Genomic DNA, 21343 nt, shown 5'->3' on the forward strand with positions numbered 1-21343 from the left:
TACTAGGAGGAGAACTTCAAAGAGACTAGTTATCAATAAATATTTCCATATCCTGCCCAGAGAAGAACCAAGAAGTAAGTAAGAAACAGAGAAAAAGCAGAAAGAACAGAAGTTGAAGATTCGCAAGATTGAGACTAGGAAAGAAGATGGGTGAAGAATAGACGACATACCTTCCCAAATACCTATAATATAGTAAACTAGTTGTCTGTGAAGTATTACAACGAAAAACGACCGCTTTCAGCGTCACATAACGATGTCTTTCACGCATACAAAGCCAGTAAACCACAAGATTCTGCACTCACAGCTCCATCTCATCATGGGACCTCCACAACAGCAACACACAGTTACAAAGCCAACAAGGAACGACGAACGAAGCTGTACATCAAATACTTGCCCACATCCATCTCGCTCAAGTCCATCACCTTCGTGCAAAAACATTCGCCAAACTCATGCTTAAACATTCATAGGATTATGTGAATGTGTGGAATCAAATTATGTGATGTAGGACTTGTGCAAAAGAAACATGTGAAGAACTAAATAAGTTAAGCACACCAGACAGCTAGTAAACTACAAAATAACAGTCATTGTCTATGGACTTAAGTAAAAGACCGACTATCGATAAAAATAAGTCATTAGTTCTGAAATGGACACTATCTAAAGAACAAAAGTAAGGCATAATAAACACTAAACAATGTACCACTTATTTTCTCCTCATAAAAATAAAAGAATAACTATATTTTACTTATTTTCTCCTTATAAAAACAAAGAATAAAAAATTATCTTGTTCGAATGTGTTCCCCTTTTTTAATATTTGTACTATTTGTTAGGATAATATCTCAATACATGTGTATGTATAATTTTTTGTCAAAGCAATTCTTGGAAATAATTCTTATTTGTTAGTGTAACAATGTTGAAACGAGTTTCTAGAAACAAAAACATTTTACTTGTACATAATATTTAGAAAATGTGTTAGGAATAGATTTTACTTATTTACTACATTTATAAAAATAATATTTCTAAGAAAATCGATGTGAAAGACTCCTCACTTTCGATAACAAACTTCTTAAAAAACAAACTTCACACTTAAATAAAGAAAGTAAATAATTAAAAATTAATAATAGAATAAAAATATTCTTCTCTTGTCATTTTTAATTATAATGTGGAAGAAAATAAAAATATAAATTAATAATACAAACTAACATAGAACAGAATAATGTGGCTGAACAGTACACAACAAAAATTAGATAAATTAGAAAAATTTTGACTGACTTAGACAACGATTCAATCATTGCCTAAATTCAGTACAAAAATTAAGTTCGAAGGGTGGTGATATGTAAGGTGTCAGGCAAATCCAACACCTTCCATGAAAACTCTGACATGATAAGCAAATCCAGTAGTATGTCACATAGCTCCAAATAAATCGTGACAATAAATTAACCAAAGTAATATGAGTAACGAGTGAGCGAATGGAATACCACAGGCTAACACAAGAATGCCTAAACGCAAGTCATACCTTCCCGCTGTGAGGCAGACACAGTTCCGAGGGGAGAAACGAGAACAGACGCCGAGAGCAGAACCGTGTTAAGCTAGAAGGCCCTACAATAAGGGACAGACTGGACACCCACGTCGCCAGCTAACCACTAGGACAATCCCAGCCATAAGTTTTAGCGTGAGACTTTTTCGCGTCTCTGTTACGTCAAGGACCACCATGTTAAAAGATAGAGCCCTCCAGAAGAACAGTATAGGTCTTACAATAACACAAAAAGGGCCAAACCACCAGCAAGTGAGACTTTTTGGCGTCTCTGTTACGTTGCAAACTTTAAAAACATTGCCCCACCACGAAAAGTATAACGTTTCTCATTGGATAGACAGAATTTTCGTAGGCAGAGCTTAAGGTAAACATAGAAACCCTGATTGGTCTTATGAAAACACAGTCAGATAGGTTTTTTTTTACTAACTTCGGTATATGGTAGTAAGGAGAAGGTAGGAGAAGTTAGTTAGTTCTGAGACGGCGAGTTGGATGGCCGCTGTGCCGGCCTCTGCCCCCCTGAAGCTGCCTAACCAACGACAAGGTAATGGACGCACGGGATGCCGCATAACAGTGCTTAAAGTTTCACTCAGAACTGCAGAAGTCTCATCTGTTACACCCCCTTTTTACGTAATACTAGTGTCGATCGTCAATTAAACCTCATGGTTTTCACATTTGCCACTTGAAGTAAAAATCTGAAAGGCGATGGTTTTTCTGTTAAATAGTTATTGAGAAGCCACATCGGCTACTGTAATTTACAAGTTAGATAAGTAATTAAAGATAATTGAGGGCCACTGTAGACCATTTTGATAGTTTGCTCTTTTGTGAAACATAATTTAAACCTTGATTATAGATGTGATATGGCATAGGTCATCCTTCGATCCATTGTAGAACTTGGAAACCAATTCAGGGAATATTCGTTCACATTTTGTTGAACGCAGTTGGTTTTTACCATCCTGTATTAAAACAGTTCCTTTTATCAATAGTGCAATTTATAAACAATGTTTTGTGAGTATAATAAAATTTCCACTGGTAAACTTAACTGCTTTTTCGACGTTATTTTACCAGCTAACTAAAAATAGGCAAGCCTTGAACCCCTTACACTAAATTTAGTTAGTATTAAGATTCTTTTACAGGGAGTGCAGTGGAGGTGACGCTGAAATCATTAAGTATTTGGTTATATCATCGCTAGTCTCACTGAACTCTTCTCAATTCTACATGTCATGCGTGATCTGGCGTCTCCTTACCAGCAACAGGTCCCAGGTTCAAACTAGTCAATTCCCTAAAAAACACGCTCACAGCGAAGTTGCGCGAAAGTGGTAAGGAGACACGTTATAGAACAAACAGACACCACGCAGAATGTTACAGTGGGCTCTCAGTTACCCTTTTTCCTTTTAACAATATTCCAAATTGTTTTAATTTTATTATTAGATGTGCTAATTCAGACATTATGCACACACTTCTAGGACCTGTTAATAACTTTTCTTAAAACAGTGTAGTGGAATTTTACTCCTCCTAGCTGTAAGATACATTTCCCTTTTCTGGTTGCAAGATATTTTTATCCCTTTAGTAAGCTATGGCTTTTTAGATGATTTCTTACAACCTTATTTCACTGTTTTCTCAGAGAAACTGTTTTCAAATATCATGAAATACGTTAAATTTTAAATCAGCCTCAGCTTCTCTGTAGACCGTAGCCCAGTCTAACTGTTGCAAGCTTTCCCTAAAATTTTAAATTGTTAAATCGTTAATTGAACGCACTATTTTGCAGAATTATCTTGCATTAGTGTATTGAGCTATGTCACTAGACTCCTGGATAAAACACCAGTGACATTCTGATTTAGTCTACTTTGATTGTGTTACTGTCAATATGCTTCATTCCACTCAAATATTTGTACCTTTTGTAAATAAATAGCCCTTGCCTACCATTCCAATCTGTAAATTTGCATATCAATGGCCTTCTATTTTCGAAATATTTGCGGTAAATGTTTTAAATGATTGTCCTGTATACGATACAATTTCTTTGGGTTTTGTGAGAGATCTTTAAATAATATTGTAGCCTACAAAGGTAGTCGTTGAACTCTTCAAACACTGTCGTATTGACAGCCAAATGCGTTTCGTACAGCACTATACAAGTTAATATACGATTCTTTTGAAAGACATAATTGACATTTGACTACACAACAGGTTCTGTTTTACAATCTAGATTTCAGCCTTAGGCAATTCTCAAGTGTTACAAGTTTCAAAAATCATTAAAATTGAGTAGAACGCAAGTCATCGCTAAAATACGTATCTTCGGTTATATAAATCGTTTAATGGAAGATGCATATTTTGACGATGACTCGTGTTCTACTGAATTCTAATGATTTTTGATATTTGTAACACTTGAAAATGGCTTAAGGCTGAAATCTAGATTGTAAAACAGAACCTGTTGTAAAGTCAAATTGCGATTATATCTTTCAAACAGGATTATATATCTGTGGCTCCAAATCATACTATATGATTGTTTGTCAATACAACAACACAGAAACCTGCTTTGCATGAACACTTACAGATATGCTGCAGTAGAAGAGATAAGCCAAAGACGACTTAGAAGTCAGAAAAGTAATAAGAACACGGTGGTTATGGACGAATGTGCTTTTATTTCCTGATGCACAAGCTATAGTTTATTACATGCGTGGTTGTTCTGGCAAACTGTCACTGTCCAGCCCACACTGCTCTCGTACTGGTCACTTGTTACCTCTGACAGAACAACTGGCGCTCTCTCGGCATGTAGAGAGGCCGACTGCAGAATTCGCAGTGCGGAGCGAACTGCGCAGGCTGTTATTGGAAACGCAGTTCGGACGCTTCCGCAGTTAGAGCCGGCAGTAAGCGGAACGGCGCCCGTAACTGGGGAGGGCTTATTTTTCCGATACGCCGTTTACCGGCCGGCCGTTCGGTCGCAGCTCCGCACAGCGGGTGTGTCCGCCGTGACCCAGATGCGGCAACAGCAGCAGAAGCAGCGACACTCGCTAATATACGTAGCGGCGCGGCGACCACAGAGCACAACACAACCCTCCCCAGTGGGGGAGGCGCCGGGTCAGGGACGCAGAATCCCTGCAGCGTCCCCACAGGGGGGGGGGGGGGGGGGGGAACTGTGTCACAGTGGCTGTGGAAACTCCGTAGAGAGAGGGGTGAAGCACTCTACAGACCACGTGTAGGTGAAAAATATCCTCTCACGTTGCACATACTGCAACGTGATATTCACCTGTACTTTAACGCTCACACTAAGAAAGGGTGACGAGGGGAAGTGTTGGGGGCAACTTTATGCCTTTCGAAAATATTTAAATCCTACTTTGTATTTTAAAGTTGTGGAAATGTGTTTCTTGTTTTTTAATCATTTCTGATACCAGATTCCGTAGTTGTTTTAAATTGTTCGTTAAAATTTAAGCGGTGATTTAAGTCTTCGTAGTGAATTTGACACATCTGTATAGATTTAAAAATGACATTTAACGAAGATTGTATTTTTAAGAAAATTTTTTGTTGTGGTCATGAAGTACCCCCCCTATTGGTGTACACATTACAAAAAAAGGATTGTGCTGCTAAGATGGTGCTAAATGATATTTTCAGGTTCTGTAGCCTACGTGAACATCAGTATCTCAAAGCTAATAACAATTAAGGAAAGGTATATTTTTTATGTTTTTTTTTTTTGCTAGGCGTAAATTACTCCCCCACCTCCTTCCTCTTGGTAGTACGTGTTATACAAAAGGTGTAGGTATTTCTAGGGTTAATGCTGTACGCCCAGAAAGGAAAGCAGATAACTGTTTTTTTCTTATTCTGCCTGTATGGTACAGTTTGAAGAATAGATCATGTAACACATGATTAGATAGAGTAAGGTTTTGTGCTGTGGGCTGTGCAGGTGTCAGCACAATTTAACGATAAATTTAACTCCAGCAATGTGCTTTCACTAAACAAAATATTTTGTAAAGCTAAAAGAACATCAAACAAGTCTCCATGGAATCAATATAACAAAACTTCTTTCATTAAAACAAAACGTTAATTCCATCCTTTGCCCTGATATACATAACTGGGCAATAACGTTAGCAGTTTACAAAGCAAATCAGTAATAATATCTGGGACAACTTCAGCTTTAAGACATAAGGTGGAAAACACTCTTAACTGAAAGAAGATCATAACACACAACTATGAATTGGTCTGCTACTGGTACCATAACCAGACAGCCCCCACAACAAGCTAATCGAAGTCTCTAACAAACTACCTATGCACATACTCATTAATTTTTATACAATAGCACGAACAATAGATTATTTACATACAATAAGATGAATTCTCAGCATAACGCTTCAGCAACTAAGTTTGCTCATGGAGTAATTTGTAACGTTACTCATATGTAGGTGAGCGATTTGGCCACCGGGAAGTAGAATGAGGGACAGTGAAACTGTGCGGCTGAACGCTAGTGGGTTCAGGTCTCGGGGGGTGCCACGGTAGGTGTGGCTAGGTGACTGGTACGGGAAAGTCCAGGTTCAAAGACAAGCAGCGCCGCCGAAAATGGGTAAATCACAAAGCTGGATGGCTCTTGCCTACATGGCCTTTGTACAGGAGATGCACAAGAAATGGCTGATTATCAGACAAGCTGAAAAACGACCTCTTATAGCCCTTCAAGATTCTGTTATAATTTACAGTCAAATATTAAAGTAAACCTGAATACGTCTTTGATCTCATAAAAATGAGGTCCATGCAGTGAAATAATATTTTCAATCTCATTAAAATTACGGAAGTTAATATTTAACATTGAATAAACGTTTCCACAGTGAATCACTGAATTATCTACTTTTAAACGCTTCATGCGATTGGCAACAAACAATATCTCATTTCATAGCAGTGCATAACAGTTGTCATCCGTGAAAGCCACTCATCTGCATGTATTGTTTTATTGACTTAGGACGTCTTTTGTATGTTCTTTATTACACAAATGTTTGTCAGAACATCGTATTCTCCACATTTCGAGAGCAAATGAATATAGCATGAATACCTCATATCGTGACATACTTGTGTAGTTACTTGTTTCCCATTTTCATTGTAATTGTACTTAGATGTTGACAGCAAATGCTATTGAAACACTGTGCTAATTTAAAGGTGGTCAGTCGCATGTGTTAGCAGACACCACAGTTTAAAAGAGAACCAAAAGACGCTTCACTCAAGAAGGCCAAAATAACTGTTTCAACGATATTTAACATCAATCTGTTGTCAGCAAACACGAACAGACTTGCACAAGAATAGTAGCTTATTTATTTATGAAGAAACCTTATATGTAATTATTGTGAATGATCTGAGTATGACCATATCTTTATAATATTACTTTATTTAAACATTGTTGTAATATATTAGTTTAGTCTGGGAAGTGGTCAAGTTGAATCAGATCATGTCTGTAGAAATTAAGAATCATGTGTTTTTGGTGGAGACGGCCTTCAGCCAATGGAAAAGCAAATAGTAGTGGAACACTATGGGAGTCAAGTGGAGAGAGGGACTTCTGAATGAAGAGCTCTACAGAGCGATTCTAGTCACTGGGGCGTTCGTTCTGGAAGAAGGCAGTCCAGCCGATTGTGGCGAGTGATATTTTATCGAATGGGTGATAGATTATGGGTGGTGAAGAGCCACTATGAGACGTTAACTTTTGAAAATATTTTACATGGAGATCTGGTGGAAGGCAGATCTGAGTAGGTAATGTGTGATATTCGGTTACGTCGGTGTTAGACTCTCGTCGGTGAATGGCCGCCAAGTACTTTAACTTTTTAAGGGACTTTATATTTCTAGACAACCGAATGTGCTCCAGAGTAGGACTCTTGACTTTTTCCACTTCTATTACAAAACTGAGGGAAGCAGAGTATGAGTTTCTACTCGTCATCACATATACGTTAATCTGTAAATCAACAAAACGAACTCTGAACTGTTTTGAGTTGGTGAATATTTCGTGTGTTGTGATTCCGAAATGGACTTAATTTTTATTTATCTTTGATGACTATTTGGTTTGGGGATTTTGGTACCATTCTCGTAACGCTTTCAACGTGACTTAACTGCGTTGGATAAAGGTATTTTTTGTATGTATTTTAACTGAATATCGTAGGACTACTTCACGTTTATTTAAGATGTCCTTTCTTCAATAAACGTTATTAGTATAATTCTCTATAATCTACATAATTTACAGCCCTTGCAATAGAACCCTTGTTATTAAATTACTCATTTAACTTTCATTTTCTACTTTCTGTATTTTATTAACTCGTAATTCTAGCCAATGCATAGACTATTTGTCTGCAGTATCAAAGCTACAGGTTATTATTTGCAGCGAATTAGGTGCAGGGGCATGAAAGCAGATGTGAACAGCACCACCCTTTGACTACACTGAAATAGTCTTTTTAAATAAAGCCGTTATAGCCCAATTGCCTAAAGCACAAATGAGCGCGTTAAAGTTGGAACTGGTTTGCTCGCAAAGGATGCTATTTTGAAGAACACCTGCACTGGTAGTAACGTTAGGTACCGTCGCAAATTCAAACGAAACAGTTTAAAGTTCATACATTAATCACGCTCATTGAGTGCAGTTAAGAAATCTGAACTGCTGTGATTCACAATGCACATAACGGCACCCCCTGTAATATCAGTAAGGAAACACAACTTATACCACGCCAAACACAGACATGCGTGCAGAATTTTTGGGTAGCAAACATACATGAATCACTATCCTTGTACACCAATGTGCAGTGCATCATCATAAAAACTACCATCACGTACAGTAAGCTGCAAAAGCACGCAGGTTGTGCTCCACTGGACATGCAGAAGCCGCTTTCTTCTCCTCGCCTACGATCTCTGCTCATCTGGCGGAGAAGGATAGCAACCACTCCTCTAGTCTGTTGCGCCCACACAACAGTGACACCCCATGCATACCGTAGTGGTGGTCCAGCAGCCCACCAGCTTCTTCAGGCCCACACTCACAGCTCTGACCAGAACTCGTTCGTTCGCCAGCGTCCAGCAACTGACTACACTGCTGTAGGTTAAAGTTAGATATAGTGGGAATTAGTGAAGTTCGGTGGCAGGAGGAACAAGACTTCTGGTCAAGTGAATACAGGGTTATAAATATTAAATCAAATAGGGGTAAAGCAGGAGTACGTTTATTAATGAATAAAAAATAGAAGTGCGGCTAAGCTACTACAAGCAGCAGAGTGAACGCATTATTGTAGTCAAGATAGACACGAAGCCCACGCCTACCACAGTAGTACAAGTTTATATGCCATCTAGCTCCGCAGATGACGGAGAGATTGATGAAATATATGATGAGCTAAAAGAAATTATTCAGATAGTGAAGGGAGACGAAAATTTAATAGTCATTGGTGACTGGAATTCGATAATAGGAAAAGGAAACGAAAGAAAAGTAGTAGGTGAATATGGAATGACGGTAAGGTATTAAAGAGGAAACGGCCAGGTAGTATTTTGCACAGAGCATAACTTAATCATAGTTAACACTTGGTTCAAGTATCATGGAAGAAGGTTGTATACATGGAAGAATCCTGGAGATACTAGGAGGTGCCAAACAGATTATATAATGGTACGTCAGAGATTTAGGAACCAGGTTTTAAATTGTAAGGCATTTCCAGGGGCAGATGTGGACTCTGACCACAATCTACTTGTTATGAACTGTAGATTAAAACTGGAGGAACTGGAAAAAGGTGGGAATTTACGGAGATGGGACCTGGACAAACTGACAGAACCAGAGGTATAGAGAGTTTCAGAGAGAGAGCATTAAGGAACGATTGACAGGAATGGGGGAAAGAAATAAAGTAGAAGAAGACTCGGTAGCTTTGAGGGATGAAATAGTGAAGGCAGCAAAGGATCAACTAGGCAAAAAGACGAGGGCTAGAAGAAATCCATGAGTAACAGAATAAATATTGAATTTCATTGATGAAAGGAGAAAGTATAAAAGTGCACTAAATGAAGCAGGCAAAAAAATACAAACGTCTCAAAAAAAGAGATTTACAGGAAGCGCATAATGGCTAAGCAGGGATGGCTAGAGGACAAATGAATGGATGTAGAGGCGTATCTCACAAGGGGTAAGATAGATACTGCCTACAGGAAAATTAAAGAGACCTTTGGAGGAAAGAGAACCACTTGAATTAATATCAAGAGATCAGATGGAAACACAATTCTAAGCAAAGAAGGGAAAGTAGAAAGGTGGAAGCAGTATATAGAGGGTCTATAAGAGGGCGATGTACATGAGTGCAATATTATGGAGATGGAAGAGGATGTAGATGAAGATGAAATGGGAGATATGATACTACTTTAAGAGTTTGACAGAGCACTGAAAGACCTAAGTCGAAACAAGGCCCTGGGAGCAGACAACATTTGATTAGAAATACTGATGTCCTTGGGAGCGCCAGCCATGACAAAACTCTACCACCTTTTGAGAAAGATGTATGAGACAGGCAAAATACCCTCCAATCCCAAAGAAAGCAGGCGTTGACAGATTTGAAAATTGCCGAACTGTCAGTTTAATAAATCACAGCTGCAAAATACTCACATTAATTCTTCACAGGCAAATGGACAAACTGGTAGAAGCCGACCTGTGGGAAGATCAGTTTGGATTCTGTAGAAATGTTGGAACACGTGAGGCAACAATGACCCTACGACTTATCTTAGAAGATAGGTTAAGGAAAGGCAAGCCTACATTTCTAGCATTTGTTGAATTAGACAAAGCTTTTTACAGTGTTGACTGAAATATTCCATTTCAAATTCTGAAGATGGCAGGGGTAAAATACAGGGAGCGAAAGGCTATTTACGAATTGCACAGAAACCAGATGGCAGTTACAAGAGTCGAGGGGCATGAAAAGGAAGCAGTGGTTGGGAAGGGAGTGAGATACGGTTGTAGCGTATCCTCATGTTATTCAATTTGTGTATTGACCATGTAGTAAAGGAAATAAAGAAAAATTCGGAGTAGGTATTAAAATCCATGAAGAAGAAATGTGTCCTGAAAGGAGGATATAAGATGAACATCAACAAAAGCAAAACGAGGATAATGGAATGTAGTCTAATTAAGTCGTTTGAGGCTAAGGGAATTAGAGTAGGAAATGAGACAAAGTAATAAAGGAGTTTTGGTATTTGGGGAGCAAAATAACTGACGATGGTCGAAGTAGAGAGGATATAAAATGTAGACTGGCAATGGCAAGGAAAGCAAACCATTTCTGAAGAGGAGAAATTTGTTAACATAGAGGATAGATTTAAGTGTCAGGAAGTCGTTTCTGAAAGTATTTGTATGGAGTGTAGCCATGTATGGAAGTGAAACGTCGACATAAATAGTTTGGTCAAGAAGAGAATACAAGCTTTCGAAACGTGGTTCGACAGAAGAATGCTGAAAATTATGTGGGTAGATCAAAAATGGTTTAAATGGCTCTGAGCACTATGGGACTTAACATCTGAGGTCATCAGTCCCCTAGACGTAGAACTACTTAAACCTAACTAAGCTAAGGACAGTAAACAGATCCATGCACGAGGCAGGATTCGAACCTGTGACCGTAGTAACAGTGCAGTTCCGGACTGACACTCCTAGAAGCGCTCGGCCACAACGGACGGCTGGGTAGATCACATAACTATTGTGGAGGTATTGAATAGAATTGGGGAGAAGAAAAATTTGTGGCACAACTTGACTATAATAAATGATCGGTTGGTAGGACATGTTCTGAGCCATCGAGGGGTGACCGATTTAGTATTTGAGGGCAGCGTGGAGGGTGAAAATCGTAGAGGGAGACCAAGAGATGAATACACTAAGCAGATTCAGAATGTTGTGGGTTGTAGTAGGTACTGGGAGATGTAGAATCTTGCACAGGATAGAGTAGGATAGAGAGCTGCATCAAACCAGTCTCCCGACTGAAGACAACAACATCGAGGGTAAATTAAAATCACCACCAACTATAATCGTATGAGTTGGGTACGTGTTTGAAATGAAGCTCAAGTTTTCTTTGAACCTTTCAGCAAGTGCATCATCTGAATTAGAAGGTCGGAAATAGGCTCCAATTATTATTTTATTCCGGTTGCCAACAATGACCTCTCCCCATACTAACTTACAGGAACTATCTATTTCAGTTTCACGACCAGATGAAGTACTTCTAACAGCAACAAACACGCCACCGCCAACCGTGTTTACCGTATCCTTTCGGAACACCATTAGGTTTGTAAGCGAGCTGCTTCTGTGTTGGCAGCGCTGTGTAGTGCTTTGCATTGGACCTCTGAATGCGCTTTCTTTGTAAGAGACTCTGTGACTGGTCGGACTCGTTGTTGGAAGTGAATCGCCAGTGTTGTTGGGCAGTTGGAAGTTAACCGCCAGTAGTGATGGAAGCACTATTGGGCAGTTGGAGGTGAACAGCCAGCAGCGATGGATGTTAGGTGTGAGAAGTTAGCATTGATGCACGGTAGAGGTCTGAAGTGTTAGCGTAGGCTAACGATCTGGAAATATTCGACTTGGAGATTGAATATTATATATCTTTGTACTAGATGTCAACGACGATTTATATTCGTGTTTGAACTGGATGTCACATTCTTAAGGTAGAAAATACATTATTTGGTTTCCAACAAAATCTTTCCTTTGCTAACCACATGTCTATTAGTAGTTAGTTGCTTTAGTAGTTTGAATCTTATATTTAGCTGACATTCGCTGTATTGTAGTTGTTCGCGTAATGAAGATTTTTGTGAGATAAGTGCTTAATGAAATGTGTAGGTTATAGTCAGGATTGCTTCTTATTCAGGGCCATTCTTTTGTATTAATTAGGTGAAGTCAAGTTGGTATTTTCTTTTCTTGCGTTGTGCTAGAATATTGTGTGTCAGTGTTGACATGATAAGTAAAAGTAAAGGGAAAGTAGGCTCAGCACGTTCTGTTTTACTCAGCTGTTTCAGAAACAAATAACGTAGAAGTTTCATCTTCTCAGTCGTTCATCAGTTTGAATGTAGATTCAACATTTAAATAAATAAGTTTCAGGTTCTTCGCAAAAAATTTCGGCTGAGCTTATCTCTCGCATTAGCCAGATTTCAGTGTCTACAATGTTTTGAGCATCAGTGCTTTCTATTAGCGATTGGAGCTCTGGTACTATTCCAACACAGCTACGACAATTTACAAGTTATACCTATGGTTCCTGTATCTACATTCTTCCTGCGTTGGGACTGCACCCTTTGTGACTGAAGCCCTTCTTGTGTTTTCCCGAGACCCTCTAACCTAAAATACCCCCCAGTCCATGCCACACAGCCCCTGCCACACGTGTAGCCACCTCCTGAGTATAGTGGACACCTGACCTATTCAGCTGAACCCGAAACCCAATCACCCTTTGATGCAAGTCGAGGAATCTGCTGCCTACACGGTCGCAGAACCGTCGGAGCCTCTGATTCAGACACTCCACTCGGCTCTGCACCAAAGATCCGCAATCGGTTCTGTCGACTGTGCTGAAAATGGTCAGCTCTGCTTTCATCTTGCAAGCAAGACTATCAGCCTTTAGCACTTCCGTTAGCCGCTCGAAACCAGAGAGAATCTCTTTTAATCCAAAGTGACACGCATCATTAGTAACGACGTGAGCAACCAACTGCAGCTGGCTGCACCCTGTGCTCTTCATTGCATCCGAGAGGACCCGTTCCACATCTGGAATGACTCCACTCGGTATACACACGGAGTGCACATTGGTTTTCTTTCCCTTCGTGGCAGCCATGTTCCTAAGGGTTCCCATAAGGTGTCTAACGTTGTAGCTCCCAATTATCAATAATCCCATCTTCTGTGATTGTCTGGATCTTGCAGGCTGAGAGGTTTCCTCTGAAACAGGACAAGCGACAGCATCTGGCTCAGCGACAGTGTCAGCCACAGACAGCGCCTCTATGTCAAACAAACGCACTTATGTGCGGCCGCCTGGGAAGTCTTTCGCCTCCTGCTACACCTCGGGGCGACCTCCCACTCGACCACAGGTGAGGGGATCAACCTCATTACGAGCAGTAACAGGGGTGGCCACCGGTGAGTACCGATCGTAGGAACTCTGACGTGCTGGACGTCCGTTGGATCCGCACGGCCGGCCCACAACAGTGGTGCCCATCCACTGCACCCTCAAGCTGTGTAACCGAAACCATCACAGCCTAAGGCTGAGAGCGAAGTGTCACCAACTCGGCTCGCATCTACACACAACAATCGCAGTCCCTATCCATATTAAAGACCGTGTAAAGCTAAACTATGCAGATAAAAGAACTCTCGCCATGTGCTACGCAACTCTACTGTAAACCCTGACGAAAACGCAGGAACAGGGCCAATAAATTAGATTAACACGCACAGATTCAAGAGCCTAATTACTAAAGCTCTCAGGTGAAACTAAATAACTTGCCCCTGATTAGGAATTTGTAATATGTCACAAAATAGGTTCGCTTTCCGGCGTAAACGAAAACGCGAGAACTGTGGCCTTTAGATACGAGGGTTGGAACTTAAATAGTGGCAACTATTTATTTACAGCTCGTACAAAATACATACGTGTTTCAAAGTTTTACTGAACTGCATTGTGTATGACCGCTGCCAGCGATGTGGGAGTCGTAGGACACTGTTAGCAGTGCCAGTTGTATTGACAGTTCGAGCGGCGCGGTCTATTGCCAGCCGAATTTGTAGCATTTCTGAAGCGAATGCCGTGAAGTGTTTCCTTCAGTTTAGAAATAGAGTTGAATTCACGATAGCTTAAGTCAGGGGAGTGCAGTAGGTGGTATAGCACTTAGCAGCCCCATCAGTCAAACAAATCAGTAACAGCTCGCACTGTACGTGCTTGAGCATTGTCCTGCGGAATGATGGCCAGGTCACTGCTGTATTTAAATTGGACGTAGGTTGTGTTCCAAAAAAGAACAGCATAGCGACAGAATTGATAACACTTTCTGCAGGACCTGACCATCATTTTACAGGACAATGCTCAAGCACGTACAGTGCAAGCTGTTACTGATTTGTTTGACTGATGGGGCTGCTAAGTGCTATACCACCTACTGCACTCCCCTGACTAAGCCGGCGTAAGTTCAACTCGATTTCTAAACTGAAGGAAACACTTACCGGTATTCGCTTCAGAACTGCTACAAATTCGCCCTGCTCGAATTGTCAACACAACGGGCACTGCTGAGAGTATCCTATGACTTCCACATAGCTGGCAACGGGTTATACTCAATGCTGGTGACTGCTTTGAAGGTCAGGAAAACTTTGAAATACTTATCTATTTTATACGAGCTGTAAATAAGTAGTTGCCGCCATTAAAGGTCTAACCCTCTTAATATATTAAGACGTAGAAACTCAAGAAAGTAAGTGTCATTAAAGCACACACATGATATTATAAAATTCGCTCCTCGTTTAGGAACTCGTAAAAGTCACAAAATCGGTTACTTCCCTGTCGCTGCTTGTGTCTGCCGGCTGCTACTGCCTGTCTCCAGCAATAGCCACTTCATTTAGCTGAAGTTTCAGTTTCACATCAAAATACACTACAGATAATCTGAACAGTGCCCTTTCCATCACAGCGCCTTGTCACACAGATGTCATTCCTAAGTTTACCATGTGACGGGCATCTGGCGCACCTTGCACCGTCAACTCTCAGTTCACGTGCCTCTGTGCAGTCCTGCAGTTTAGTCTATGATTCCATATTGTAATCTACAAGCACCTCCTCCCATATTACTAAATCAGAAGGTAATCATAGAAAATTGCGTTTGTACTCGCATTAGCGATTCCAAAGCAATTACAGGCTGTCTCTACGCTGTACGGCATTCTGTATATAACAATAACTACATTGTGCCCATATTTCGTTGCTACACAGCACAGAAGAGGGACATATGACATATTTAATAATTTAATTAGCTCATCACAACTTAGCCAACTTAAAGTCAACAACTGTAAATTTTACAATATTTGAATTTCGTTTTATTCATTCATAGCTTATTGGGTGTTACGCTTTTAACGTAGATGTTTTTCTTCGATTTATTTTACTGTATATGATGAGGGCAGTCTTTTTTTGCCGATGCTCTAATCGTGGTACCCAAAAAGTAACAACACCGTACTGGTAAGTTTCAATAGAACTTTTAAATTTTTAATTTTTCCAGTTTGCAACAAAGGATCAAACATTTCTAATACGATTGCCATAAAGTTAGGTCAGCCTCAAGATACATTGTATTAGGCGAAACGCACATCATAAATAAATAAATCAATAAAATCAATTCTTCAACCAAGACTGTTGTTTTCACCACATTCTTCGTACTGTTTGCTGTAGCCGGCCTATGTGGCCGAGCGTTTCTAGGCGTGGACGTAGGTCGAATTCTGCCTCGGGAATGTATGTGTATGATGTCCTTAGGTTAGTTAGATTTAAGTAGTTCTAAGTCTAGGGGACTAACGACCTCAGATGATAAGTACTATAGCGCTTAGAGCTATTTGAAATTTGTTTGCTGTACCAACACGCTATGAAGTGGATATGCTTTTATAATAAGCAAAAATGTACATTAAATTTGTTTTATATATGAAATCATGCAGAATACATGACCGCAAAAAGTATTTTGCTTGAAATGATCGTTCCTGTCACACAGCTGAATATTAACCATACGACTTGGGATGCACTGCATATTGAGCATACGTGACTATAGCGCAAAATAAATGCTTGTATTAGTACAACACGTTCTGAAGGAAACAATTACATCAATAGGGTCACATGTATTGCACAATTCAGATGTAATTTAGCATCCAGAGTTTTTATAGATGTTGGTCTCTAGTGTTAAAATAACGGAAATTAACTACCCTTAGATTCAAAAGTGAGATAGTCCTTTTTTAAACAATTCACTCGTTTAGCGCTCCCTTCAGTCCAACCAATTACTTCAAGCAGAAACAGGGTATGACTAGAATTCGCGTAGCATAGTGTGGCTGTAGTCGTGCTGGGGACCTAAAGTGGTGCAGGGAGCGTCCATGTGAGGGCGGTGTCTTCGACCGCGAGACCATTGCGTGCAGGGCTCGGCAGACGTTAGTCGGCACTGCGTTGCGGGCTTGCAGACCTCATTAGGGGCGCCGGCGGCAGCAGAGAGGTTAGGCGTGGGCGTCATTGAGAGGTGCTGCGCTGCCGGCGGCCGACTCAATGGCCGCTTGTACCCAGCCTGCGGTCGATGGCGGGCCGAGACCGCCGGCTCATTCAGCACGGCGGGAGGTCAACAGTGTGGTGACAGTGCTCTCGTGTAGCGCTGGCAGCGAGGCAACGCTGCGGCTGCGGTGACACTGACATACAGGGATTCCGCCGACGGCCGACAATGTCCGAAGATGCTGAGCTCTTCAGAACAGTGCGGCGGTACATTAGTCTAAGTAACGTAGGAAAATGAGACAAAAAATTCGTGTAGGCGCAAATTTCTTTTTACAGTGGTAGGAGTGTGTGTCGTGAAAAACATACTAAGAATCCTGATCCAGGGGGGGGGGGGGGGGGTGAGCGTCGTGAGGGGCGGAGGAGGGAGTTATGATTTTCCTTTTTTTGTGTTTTTTTTCTTTAACATCGCAAACACCGTGGGTTATAGGGAAAAAGTTTACCACTGTGAAATTAAACCATTGAAGTTCCGCCATAAGGTGTCCTATTCCTTTTTTTCTCTAGGACTAATAGTTTCCGCGTTGCAGTGGACGGAAAAATCCAAGATTATTGAAAATAGAGGATTAATGGTATAAAATTAATGTATGTTGTTAAACGAAGTGGATCAAGTATTTCTCTCTTCACAGCTTTGCCAAGCTGAAGATCTTTCAGGTGATTTCCCATTATGCGTAAAGCAGTTTGTCGCAAAAATTATCTTTAGAGTGTCTCATTTAAAGTTATACCGACCCTTCTGTAGCCCTTACGACTAGCTAGAGACGCTGTGTGCAGACATGTATCGGGAGGGCAGGGGGGGGGGGAGGAGGAGGAGTGTTTATTTTCCACTACATGGAATGCATATATGGACAGAATCTACGCGAATCTCTGCACGCTGTACTGTACTGCTAGAGAACGATTGATTCTTAGCCATCCTGCATCGAAGCTGTTGTGTTTTTCTATCAAAATCAATTCCCTTCTCACTTTTCAATTTACAGGCGGACTATACCTCCGAAACATTCCCTATCCAATTATCGCATGTGAGCAGACAAAATAACTTCACTGAACCCGAGTTTATATGTTGAAGTTATATTTAGTTTATTAATTGTGGCCGGACGCAGTGGCCGAGGGGTTCTAGGCGCTTCAGTCCGAAACCGCGCTGCTGCTACGGTCGCAGGATCGAATCCTGCCTCGGGAATGGATGTGTGTGATGTCCTTAGGTTAGTTGGGTTGAAGTAGTTCTAAGTCTAGGGGACTGCTTACAGATGTTAAGTCCCATAGTGCTTAGAGCCACTTGAACCATTTTTATTAAGTGTGTACTTATGTGCTGTTGTTGAGTGATGTCTACAGCTGGAGCAGTCAACTGTCTACCACACCGAAGAACCTCTCCAAACTCTAACATTCTGGCAGAATATTAGACAATATTGATTTCATGGTGTCACTGCAAATGACTGTAATACCTTTCGCAGCATCTTTGGTATCAAATGCTTCACTCCAGCTCAGTTCTCCACACATTCGAAGAGGCCCAGAGGCTTACATTGGCTCTCTCTGCAACAGAAATAGTCTACCTAGGTGTTATAGAGCTTCAGATATTTCATCATAAGTCGAGCAATTCATTACAGCAGATTACTATTCTAGATTTGAACATCATGTTGTTGTGGCTCCACTCAGCACAACCCTCTCTACCAGTTTCACCAATTCCTAAATATAAGAGATTTTTGCGGTCTACCAGTAGCACAGCTGGTACTGAGAGAAGTTCAGTAACCTACTAGTCATTCATTTATCGCCACCAAGTCACGACAGTGGTTATGGGTCTTTACAATATGCTGTCAACGATATAGTGGAGAAATATGAGACACTTTCCAATGCAATCATTTTCGCACCAACTCACATCACAGAAAATTAAGCACTTCTCTGTGATAGGAAATTATTGTACATAAGAGTTCACTATCAACTGTAAGAACTGGATAAACAGAAAACAAGTCCATCATATCAACACGAGCGCAATGAAACTATTTTTGAAATGTCAGTGGACACCCAGGATAAAGGAACAAGTAAAGAGGCATAGAAAAGTGCGGGCCATTTATAACAAGTCACTTGTTACTTCGCAAGATAAGTCTTATAATCTTCCACAAATCAATCTTATAATTCAGCCGCCTAGCAAAAATTCTGAATTCGCTTATTCCATAAAAAATAAATATAGAGAATTTTTCAAACATAACTTACAAATTGAAACTCTTCAGTTCATATTTATAGTTAAACAGAAGATAAATAGTTTCAATATAAATCAATAAAAAATTTATAACGCTTGCCAAAGTTCAGTCACATAATTCTGAAAATATATTTCCTCGGTCAGGGAAGGCTCTTGGACATATTCAAGATACTGTGGTGGAAAAATAACAAAATACCATTTAACAGTCGAGAATTACATCAATATTAAAACTACACTTACGCTCATACATTAAGTATAATGCTGATACATGGTGAAACAACTCTCTGGTGGGCGATTTGCGGGATTAAATCACCTCGGGGTATGACCATGCGGTGCTTTTGACCTGCTGTCGTCGCACGGTGGCGCTGGCAGCAGTCCACATACGGAGAGGTGTATTGGTGCACGTCAGAGTACGGTGCAGCGAGTAAGTGTGCAGACGTTTTCATACGTACTAATGGTGATTGTGTGTTGAAAATGGCTCAAAGCACACATGTTGTTGACGTTATGAGGGGTAGAATACTGGGGCGACTGGAGGCTGGTCAACAACAGAAGGTCGTAGCATGTGCCCTCCAAGTGCCACAAAGTGTGATCTCAAGATTATGGCAACGACTCCAGCAGACACAAACGTGAAAACGTGACCAGGCGCTACAGTACGAGACGTCCACAGTGTACAACGCCACAAGAAGACCGCTATCTCACCATCAGTGCCTGCAGACGGCCACGGAGTACTGCAGGTAGCCTTGCTCGGGACCTGACCGCAGCCACTGGAACATTTGTCTCCAGACACACAGTCTGCAGACGACTGAACAGACATAGCTTATTCGCCTGGAGACCTGCAAGGTGCATTCCACTGAACCCTGGTTACAGGAGACCCCATGAAGCTTGATGTCAAGAACACAGTACACGGTCATTAGAACAGTGGTCCCAGGTTATGTTCACGGACGAGTCCAGGTATAGTCTGCACAGTGATTCTCGCCGAGTTTTCATCCGGCGTGAACCAGGAAGCAGATACCAACCTCTTAATGTCCTTGGACATCGTGGTTTGATGGCGTGGGGTGGGATTATGATTCGTGCACGTACACCCCTGCATGTCTTTGACAGAGGAACTGTAACAGGTCAGGTGCATCGGGACGTCATTTTGCACCAGTATGTCCGCCTTTTCAGGGGTGCACCCCATAGAGCACGCCTAGGATACTCTCGGTCGACACATTCCTGCTCCTCTTCAAACCCTTACGACACTTCAGGAGCTCGCACAGGCACTGGTGCAAGAATGGGAGGCTATACCCCAGCAGCTGCTCGGCCACCTGATCCAGAGTATGCCAACCAGTTGTGCGGTCTGTGTATGTGTGCATGAAGATCATATCCCATACTGATGTCGGGGTACATGCGCAGGAAACAGTGGCGTTCTGTAGCACGTGTGTTTAGGGAGCGTTTGCTGAATTCTGTGGACTTACAGATCTGTGTCGTGTATGTTCCCTATGTGCCTATGCTATTAGTACCAGTTTTGTGTAGTGTCACTTTGTGTGGCACCACATTCTGCAGTTATCTTTAATTTATGAGGATGAGTGCACTACGTTAAAAACCAAATTTCAGACAGGGAAACCATGGAATGGGCAGGTACGGCACGTGAGGACTGAATAAGATGATTTAGAATGACGGGCGCTATTGGGTAAATTAACGCCCGATTGCTAAGCGATAGAAACACAACCTCCGAGAGATACCGTAGCAAGCCAGGAGGCCACAACGTCTCAGAGACTACGGTGAGACGGGAAGCGGGGCGACAACCGCGCGCACCTACTGTACACAGCCGGCGCGGACAGGCTACACCCGATGAACCGGAGGGTAACAGATAACACTCAGGAGCAGCGCATAGAAACCCAACAGCACGGATGGGCGAGAGAAAACAAGCAAACATACAATTCATGCATAATAACCATAGAACATACGAAAATGCTCAGATCAAGACAAGAGGCTCAATTTGAGCTTTGCTCAAAGCCCCCAGCCATATCTTACGTGTAACAACAAGAATTTTACAATAAGAATTACGAAGAGGATTAACCGGTAAATCTTACAATAAAATATAACAAGTTACGTAATAATCAGAAAATCACACAGCCACCACACGCATTAACTTAAGCGGCTTAAAAATCTTGAGGGCTAATGCTCAAAGAGCTACAATAGTAATTCTATTTGAAACAATAAATATTAAATTTCCTGAAAGGGACAAAATCTCACCAGAGGTATGGAATTCAACTGCTCAAATAGGCCAAGATTCACTGGGCCGCTAGCGTTTGCTTACCACAGCCATAGGCAATATTATATAGTCTCTACGTGAGTCAGGGAAGCAACAACTTCCAATAAAAATACGACTGAATTTCGACGTAAGTGGTCACTAACATACGTGGAGGTCTAGAACATATGAGAATTACCTTCGGGTGCAACTGACAAATAAGCAGAGATTGAACAAGTTGTAATTAAAAGGAATTTTAAAACAAACAA

This window comes from Schistocerca gregaria, chromosome 2 (assembly GCF_023897955.1).
Source record: "Schistocerca gregaria isolate iqSchGreg1 chromosome 2, iqSchGreg1.2, whole genome shotgun sequence".
Classification (NCBI taxonomy): Eukaryota; Metazoa; Arthropoda; class Insecta; order Orthoptera; family Acrididae; genus Schistocerca; species Schistocerca gregaria.